This window comes from Vicia villosa, linkage group LG3 (genome assembly GCF_029867415.1).
Source record: "Vicia villosa cultivar HV-30 ecotype Madison, WI linkage group LG3, Vvil1.0, whole genome shotgun sequence".
Taxonomy (NCBI): domain Eukaryota; kingdom Viridiplantae; phylum Streptophyta; class Magnoliopsida; order Fabales; family Fabaceae; genus Vicia; species Vicia villosa.
Window position 1 is genome coordinate 62,468,409 of NC_081182.1, and position 10,299 is coordinate 62,478,707.

Sequence of the window (10,299 nt, forward strand, 5' to 3'; positions counted from 1 at the left end):
TACACTATATAATATTAACGTATTATTTTGGAATAAATAGTAAACATGTAAAATAACTAGTAACATACCCGTGCGTCCGCACGGGTATACAAAAATTAGTGTAGTATTATTTAAATAATATGAATAACATGAATAAAAATAAATAATAAAAATATTTGAAAGTATTAAGAAGGCAAAAAGAACTTTTGACATATGAAGTGGAAGAACCTAAAAAAAATAAAATGATGTTAGGATATGAACAAAATAATAAAAGAGATAATATTATGAAATTGAAACGGAAATTAAATTTAGATATTTAAGTAATGTATACCTTTTAGATATTTTGATATTATATATATAATTTGTTTAAATATTTATAAATAATGAATGATAAATATAATTGTATAAAGAATAATGATATTCATGTATTTGCATAGGTTAAAATAATTTTGTATGATGAATTTGAACTCAAATGCATATTGGAAATAATATTTATCAATATTTTTTTTGCATGAATTCAATTGATCGTGTTTCGTTACAAATTTTAAAATGTTATTTGGTAATTTTTATAATAATAGAAAGAATTGTTTAATACATGATAAAAATAATAAAAGTATAATTGTATTCAAATATATATTAAAAATAATATTTATATATGGTTTTTTTACTTGAATCTAATTTGAACAATTCAAGCAAGTTTGTCTTCAACCACAGAAGCAGGGCCGGCCCTGGGCCAGGGCAAACAGGCCCACAGCCCAATGCCTCAAAAAAAGTGGGGGCAGAGGTATAATTAAAAAATTATAATACTGTAATTAGAAAATAAATATTTATGACCGAAAACTATAAGCAACTAATTGCTTGGGATGCAGTGGTTAAGACCTCTATTTGCTAATTGCTAATTAATTTGCTACTGCCATATTTTTTATTATCATTTTTTTTTCATTGCTGCCATATTATTAATTATCATTTTTTTTTCATTTATTCATTCATATTTTTAATTATCAATTTTTTTCATTTATTCTTTCATTGCTGCCATAATTCATGTATAAAAAAATTATGTAAAATAAATTTGGGAAATAAATAGTAGTTTTATATATATATATATATATATATATATATATATATATATATATATATATATATATATATATATATATATATATATATATATATATAGGGCATATCATATGAGAATGGCATATTTATATGAGAATATGAGAATGAATCTGAACCATTGGATTTTAAAATAAATGGTGGAGATTATGAGTGAATATTTTTTTTCTCTCTCATACTTCATTTATTTCAAGATACAGGAGAGAGAAAAAATAGATTCACTCATAATCTCCACCATTTATTTTAAAATCCAATGGTTCAGATTTATTCTCACATTCTCATATAAATATGTCATTCTCATATGATATGCCCTATATATATATATATATATATATATATATATATATATATATATATATATATATATATATATATATATATATATATATATATATATATATATATATATATATATATATATATATATATATATATATATATATATATAAGGAGGGATCAAATTACACCCGAAGAGTTACACCACGAGTTACACTCGTTCAATAACTACATCTCGAATTAATATTTTTTAAATTCAACCGTTGGATTGAAACGTAATATCATATAGATCATACCTATAAAGTTTGAGCTTAATCTATAATGATTTACTATAACATCAAGATATCCAAAGATTAACGTCAAAATGAGCTTTCATATAACGTTTATTTAATGAAACTGCATGAAAATCCTGCGGATTGTTTTCCATAAGTAATCTATGTATTTCTAGTGATGTATTTAGTCGAAAGAGAAGCTATATATCACTACTTAATTTATGACAAAATTTTTATTAAAATATATTTGTGATCAATTATCAGGGATGGGAACCAAAGTTCTGAGTCTTCTAATTTTTTTAAATCTTAAAAATTACTTTAAAGTTAAAAGTTAAAAATAAGAGCTTTTAAAATAAAATTAAAGTTGTTTGGTTATGATTATTTTTTAAACTTTAAAATTATTTTTAATTTAAAAATTATTTTATATATATATATATATATATATATATATATATATATATATATATGTATATATAAATAATTTAGAGTATAGTATAAGAAATTAATAATATTATTATTGAAAATCATTATACAATAAAACAAGATAAAATAAGCAAAACGAATAAAAAATTGGACATTACTAGTATCTATAAAAATGATGACGTAAACAGAATAAAAAAAAAAGAATAAATTAAAGATGATTCTAGATGTTATAAATCATAAAGAAAGTTGAAAAAACTTAAGTCTGCACAAGTGCCATTTTTTAAAAGAAAAGTGTTTTGAGAGATTCGAACCGCGACCACATGTTTTAAGCTCCGAAAAAGTTAGTTTCAATGTCTTTTTTGCAAGCTCCTTTTATTCAATTTTTTGTCTTAAAAAATAGCTATTTTTTTTCATAAGAGTTTTATAAAAATGTTTGGCCCTCCATCTACTTATAAGGAGAAGAAAAGTAGATATAAAATTGGGTCAAACGAACAATCCAGCTGTTGTGGCTGGCCCCTATTTTATGGTGATAAAGCACTGGTAAATGGACAATATTATCAGAACCAGCTTCCAAGTGCGCCAACAGATGTATGTTGTGAAACAAATGATGCTTGAGCACGAGGCCATATTTAACAATCAGGTATGAAGTTATAGTTTATTTTCATTCTTGGCTTATGCACATTAAAGGTTTTGGGTGCTTAAAGATCAAGTATATAGTCTATGATTATTTATCATGTTTTGACTCAAAATATGAAAAAATTTAATAGCTAGTTTTTAAATACTTAGTAATGAGATACCAACAAGAGTTCGGTTCAATATTGACTTTAATCAGTTTTAGAATGGGTGATATAGTTTCGCTTAATTTTTTTGTTTACCTATAATTGGTAAAACTATTGATATATTTAAATTATGTATTATCATCAGGTGTTTGAACTTATACAAAATACTGAATACAAAGAGAATTGATGGATGAAGTAAAAATGAAAGAATTACACAGAAACCATAGATTTGTTGGTCAATCGTTTTCCCTAGGTCCTAGCTTTTCAATAGTAGGAAGTCCGGCTTGTGATAAACCATCTATTTCAGGCGTTGAGGGAATTCATTTTCCTTTTAGTTCAAACAAAGTAATCAATAAGCAAACTAGTCTCTTTCCATCGCCAAATGGGAGTGGTTCAAAAGATGTTGAGATACTGAGGTCTAGACCCTCAAAGAACCGGAACCAACAACATTTGAATCATATGAGACTAAATTTATTATTTCTACACAAACAAGCATAACCTGATTTGTCCAAAATAGAAAGAGAAATTAGATTCCTTCAAATAGATGGTTCAACAAAAATCTCAACCAAATTTAAATGAAAACCCGTCTTTATTAATAATCTAAAAGTCCCTTACAGCCTCTACTGCAATTTCATTGTCATCGCTCAAATAGATGAATCTTTCAGCATCACTTGGCGGACGACTCCCTAGGCAACTATGCATGGACATAATTATGTGAGTAGTAACACCATAATCTACCCACCAAGTATCCTTACGTACAAAAATTAAATTAATTTTAGAACAAACAAAAGTGTGAGAAAACTACCCATCCTTTTATGCCACATGGTGCACTTGGAACATTTCTTCTTCATGTGTCCAACCTTCTTGCAAAAGAAGCAAGTGGACTCTTAGATTGTTCCTTTACGTTCTTATTTTGAGAAAAAATTCCCGCAGCCTTATCATTTTTAGCAAATATTTCTCCACAGTTTCGAGGAACCTTTTGGTGCTTTCTCTCTCAGCAATGGAACCCTTAATCATTTTAGATATGGATCTTTTGATCACCATGAGGCACATCCGCTTAGATCAATCTCATTTTTGTATTTTATTTTCATTTTGGGTTCTCATCGGTGGCGGTGGGACGTTCTTTCGTCGGGGATAAATATAAGTCCATGCATCCAAGAACGATCTCTACATATTCTTTCCAAGACATGAAGTTCACCTCACTTAGCACAATGATAGATTTAATTTGAGCAACAAAATTTAGAGCGGTAGCAGCGACAACTAGATCGATTGAAATAAAACACACAACAACATTAATAGGCATATAAATAACTATATAGACATGCACAATATTCTTTATAGATCCGAACAAGATACCAAAAACACAATTGTTTCTCAATCTGTAATTGTAAGAATTAACTGTATGTGGTACTTTCACGCAGTGATCAAATATTAGTAATAAGTTCTGTGAGATAAAGGACGTCTTTGACGTCAATCATTAACCACAAGGATAAACTTATAATGACTACATTTTTATTGTTACACGTATGCAATTATTCGGCTAAACTATGTCTTCTTTTTTACCGACCATAACAATTAGCGTGAACAATTACACACTACATCTTTTGTGATTATGATTTAATCATATTTACACAACAAAGGTTTCTTTTGTAACTTATTGCTTCAACCAACTAAATTAAAGTCACTAGACTTTTTTTAAGGGAAATGCTAACTAGTGCCCTTGGGGCACTCTTTAAGTGATTAAGTGGTAAGTTTTTTATAAAAAAAAGTGTATTTAATGCACTAAAAATGCATTGGAAATTGAAATATTAATTTTTATAAAGAATATTTTTTTTATATAGTATGTTAAAAGAGTGCCCTGAGGGCACTCGTTAGCAAGATCTTATAGTTTTTTACCTATATGTCATGCAATTAAATTTTTTCACATCTTTGAGTACAATCAATTTATTATACTGATATGTATATAACATAAACATAATTATTGTTTAATTTTAATTATGTGAGTATTTTCTTAAATAATTAGGGTAGTTTAACAATCATTTGGTTATTAAGCGACCAGATAATCATACAGTTTTGACATTATAATTGTGGATAATATTTATGTGAATTTTAAGATCTTTCCATTTAATTTAAATTAAGGGTCATGCTAACGTGTGTCCTAAGGGCACATGTTAAAGATACTATAATTAGAAAAAGTTAAATATAATTAAATGCAATAAGGTCATATTTAAAGTTTCGATGCATTGAATGCACGCGTTTCAAGAAAGTATTTCTATAAATATCTCATTAACTTGTGCCCTTGGGGCACATGTTAGCTTTTCCCAAAACTATATAGCTCGTCGGCACTGTACCGCTAATATATATGTGACGTTGTTTATGAGAATAGGACAATTAAAGACAAATCCTAGCGTTTGACAGAAGTAGGTTACTAAATAATTTTGCTATCAAATACTCATAACATACGAAAAGCAATCGACATTTTTTTATGGGAAAGAAATTCATTCAACGAAAAGAAGGGGAAATAACATTTGTCCAATGCCAGGTTTTAGACCCGAGCATTTTGTCCCAACTAAGTTGTGGGCATTAGAGTTCAAGTTACGACTAATAAAATTAACAACTACAAAATTTAAAGAGAAACGTAAATTAATACAATCCTCCACAACAAAACTAATCGCCGCGATTAACGTGTGTGACCTTGGACACAATTTGTGTAACAAAAAAAAACAATTTGGCACTGTTAACACTACTATCACGTAATAAAAAAAAGGATAAATAGTTGTCACCCCCTGCCATTTGGGCGAGTTTTGGATTTCCCCCTATTAAATTTTTTTTTAAGGTTGCCCCCTTATAAAACTCAGATTTCAATATCACTAACCCCTAAACTCATGTTACGCTGACTTGGCCAAGTATGATCCCTGTTGGCATTTTAATTATTTGCTGACATGGAATTAAATATATAACTTTGTTAATTGGCAAATTAGGTTATAGATTTCCCAAAAATTTTCTTCTTCATCGTTCTTGCGTTCTTCCATTGTTGTACTTCAGCTTTCTTGCTCTTCCCCATCGTCCCAATTGCAGCCATCGTTGTTCAAAGGATCATGTCTTGTAGAAAATCGATTGGAAGCAGCACAAGCAATATATTTACGGGTCCAGCCAGATGCGGCTATGACTTAGCTATGAAGATGTGGGTTTCGTCGACAGCTCGAAACCTAAATCGGAAGTTTTGGAAGTGTCGCAATGCTGGGGTAAGTTTGAGTTTGAATTTCCAGATTTTTTTTAACCTGTTTCTTTCTTCTCCCGAATGTTGATAATCACTGGGTGTTGGGTTTTTTGTTTTTGCAGAATGAGAATAGCTGCAATTTGTTTATATGGGATGATGAATATGGAGACTCACTAAAATGGAATGCTAATATTCAAGGGGTTTGTAAAATCTGTGACAAAACAGAAAAGGAGTTACAAACAGTTTTGAAGAAATTATTAAAGGCAAAATTGAAGGTTGAAGTAGAGAGGAAGACTACTGTTAAGCTGAAGATGGCACTTGTTTTTTCTTGGTTGTTTTTTGCATTTATGTACAAGTTGATGCAATTCTCAATTTTATGTAGGTTGAAGTTTATTTACTTTCATCTGTCAAACATTTGATGTACGAGTTTAGTTACAATTTGATGAATGAAATTGTTGATTTATGTTGTAACCAAAGTTGATGAAACATTTGATGACTGCTATTAAGCTGAAGATTATACATATTCATTAATTAGCGCACCAAAAGTGTGCAATTGTCATTACAAAATATTGCACCAAAAGCTAGATATTATCATTACAAAATAATGCACCAATAGTGTGCAATTCAAAATAATGCACCAAAAGTGTGCACCAAAATAACAGCCAATAAATAACAAGTTACAAGTAATCACTAAAGATCATAAATAGACTTCTTCTTAGCTTTCTTAGCAACCTTCCTTGCACCTTGAGTTTCATTGCAATCCTCTTCTTCACTTAAAGTGATAGGTTGATCCTCTGCACCTGGTCCAATGATTGGTTTTTTAAACCAGAAAAGTTTGACCCTCTCACTTTGCCTCTCTCTCTCTCTCTCTCTCTCTCTCTCTCTCTCTCTCTCTCTCTCTCTCTCTCTCTCTCTCTCTTTTGGGATGGAATCTTGCTTGACCTTAGCTTTGCCCTTCTTGATCTTGATTGGTACACTTTTGGTAGAGCTTGTTTGCACATTTTGATTGATGTCTGGTATACTTGAAAGCATCTCATTAGTGATGTCTCCAAATACATCAGCAGAATAGGCAGTTTGTGTTGCAGGATTTTCACTTGGGATAGCTTCAGTTTGACTTGGGACAGGTTCAGTTTGACTTGGGACAGGTTCAGTTTGACTTGGGACTTCAACACTTGCACCTGTTTCAGCTGCGCTTACACCAGTTTCAGCTTCAGTTTAACTTGGGACATCAACACTTGCACTTGTTTCAGCTGCACTTACACCAGACTTAACCTACTTCTGCTACATGCAATGAAAACACTAAGCATTAGAAACAATTTAAACTCATCAGAAATATAATAATCACCAGACATCATTTACATTACCTTTCTCTTCAAACCAATAGGATACTGTTTCTTGCTCTTGCAAGATTTCACATTATGTCCAACCTTATCACATTTAGTGCATCTATAAGATACACCAGACAATCTTCTTCTAGCCCCTTCCTCACCGGTTTCCCTAATCCTCAGCTTCCTAGGTCTGCCTGGACCTTTCTTGTAGTTTGGGGGTAAAAGATCTTCAGTATCAACCTCAGGCCACATTTCCTGTCCATTAATAGGGCTCACAGCAAACCCATAACATTGAGCATATATATCCCTAGAGTAGCATTCATCTACAAACAATTCTGGATTCTATTGACTAAAGCTTAGTGCTGCAACAGCATGCCTACAAGGTATGCCTACTAACTCCCAGAAGTTACAAGTACAAGACTTTCTAGTTATATCTACAATAAACTGTTCTTTGTTATAGAAGTGTGTGACTTGAAATTTTTCATCCATAGCCCAAGTAGGTAACCAATGCCCACTCATAGCCAATTTAGTATCCAATCTTTTCCTAGGTATTGGCATTATATTGTATGGCCATTTTTCAAGTTTCATTGCAGAGTTACTACACCTATTCATCAAGTATTTTTTGATCCATTCACACATAGTTAGTATGGGTTTGTCTCTAGCTACTAAGATGGTTGCATTGAAAGACTCAGCAATGTTATTCATTAGTACATCACACTTAGGGTAAAAACTAAAAGCATGCCTACACCAACATTTTGTAGGCACTCCCATTAACCATACCCAAGCCTTTGGATCTACTCCCTTAAGTTCATTCATCTTTTGTTGTCATCCTTGTTAGTAAGTTGCTTTGGCTGCTCCCATCATGATGTCTCTAATCAATGCACCTCCTCCAAACTTCTTGAAGTTTGCATACAGATGCCTCAAGCAAAGTCTATGCTCAATTCTTTCTGACATCTCCTCGAAAACAGCTATCAAACCCTGTCATAATGATACTATTCAGTTACCTTATAAAACTACAAAATATTAGAAAGTTAAGCATTTATAAAGTTCATACTAACCTTTTGCTGATATGAAATAAACACATATCTTTTGTCTACACCAACATCTTCCATTAACAACTGTATGAACCATCTCCAGCTCTCCTTTATTTTTGTTTCCACAACACCAAAAGCCAAAGGAAAATACTGGTAATTGGGGTCTCTGCCAACAGCTATCAGCAATTGCCCTCCATACTTGTTCTTCAAATGGCACCCATCCACCCCAAAAATGGTCTGCAACCATTTATGAATCCTTTTTTACACCCATCAAAACAAAAAATAAAATGAACCATACCTTGGCTGAATAGTTGGGATTGGTCTATCAATGTTAATCTTCATTGTATTCCCAGCATGTACCCTTTGAAGCTCAGCAGCATACCTCCATAAGTTAGCATATTGGTTGTCTATATCTCCCTCAATTATCTTCTTAGCAATCAACTTTGCTTTCCAAGCCCTTCCAATAGTTATACCCACTGAGTGATTTTGCCTCATGTCTTGGATTATATCAGAGATCCTAACTGTGTTTGTTGTTTGCATTTTCTTCACTACATACTTGGCCACCCACCTAGAATTTGCAGATCTATTTTCTAAAACCCTAGCACATGCATGGGTGTCATTTATAGTCTTTATGGCAAAAGTTTCTTTCTGGCCCACTCTAGAGCAAAGCATGGAAAACCCACAACTAGCCTTGCACTCTACCCTAACCCTGTACCCCTCATTCTTCACAAATTTTATTCTCCTCCCATTTAAAACTGTCCACTCACGAATTTCCTCCCTAAAGTCATCTAGGGAATTAAACTGCATACCCCACTTAAATTTAAAGTCCTTATTAAATTGCTCTTTTCTAAACTTCTCAAACTTAGGCCCTTTTTCATCCTCAGAATTATCTGGATCTGAGCTATCTAACTCCTCACTTACATAATCCTCATCTTCCAATTTCTTCTTGTTGGGACAAGGTAACAACCCAGCTATTATTGGGCCCTCCCTAAGTGGTATAGTAACATCAGGTTCATCAAAACCAAAACCATCTACAAGAGAAGTAGTCATTTCATCCTCACTATCATTCAATCCTTCAACAACATCTTCATCACTAACATCTTCATTCAATTCAGTAAACTCATTCACACATATAGGTCTCCCATTAGATGTTACCTCACTTACATCATGTTGAACAAACATAACCCCATCCAATTGCTCGCCAACAACATAAGCAGACAAATAGGCATCATCATCACTCTTGATTTGAAAAAAATCTTTATCAATCGCAGTGATTCTAGTCCATAACTTGTAGGACCCATCTAAGTATCCCCACACATTAACCAAATTACGAATTTGACTCATGTTCCACGTTTTCATGTCTTGCCTATAAACTGTTGTTGAGGAACCACCCCTGTATACGATTTCACCATCACCCATTCTTACAAACCCTCCTCCATGGTGGAATACAACGTTAAACATTGGAAAATTTTGAAATAAAATGTGAAACTAATAAATATTGTACATGCGAAACTAATTAATATCCAGTATAACAAGATATTGAAACTAACCTGACTGTGTTCCCCATCGTCACCGCCGTTCTCGACCGTCGCATTCACTTTCGTCTTCTGCGTCGTCTTCGTTTTCTTCTTCTACGTCGTCTTCGTCTTCTTCTGCATCGTCTTCCTCGTCGTCTTCAGCAAACTGAAATCCAAATTGCCTTCTTCCACAAAATAGTAGCCCTAACATTCACCGGGGGGAATCTGAATGTATATTGGAAACTTTGAAATCTGTATGACTTGACAACAAAACTAAACAAATTATTTCCATGTCAGCAAATAATAAAATGCCAACAAGGATTATACTGGGCTAAGTCAGCGAAACATGAGTTTAGGG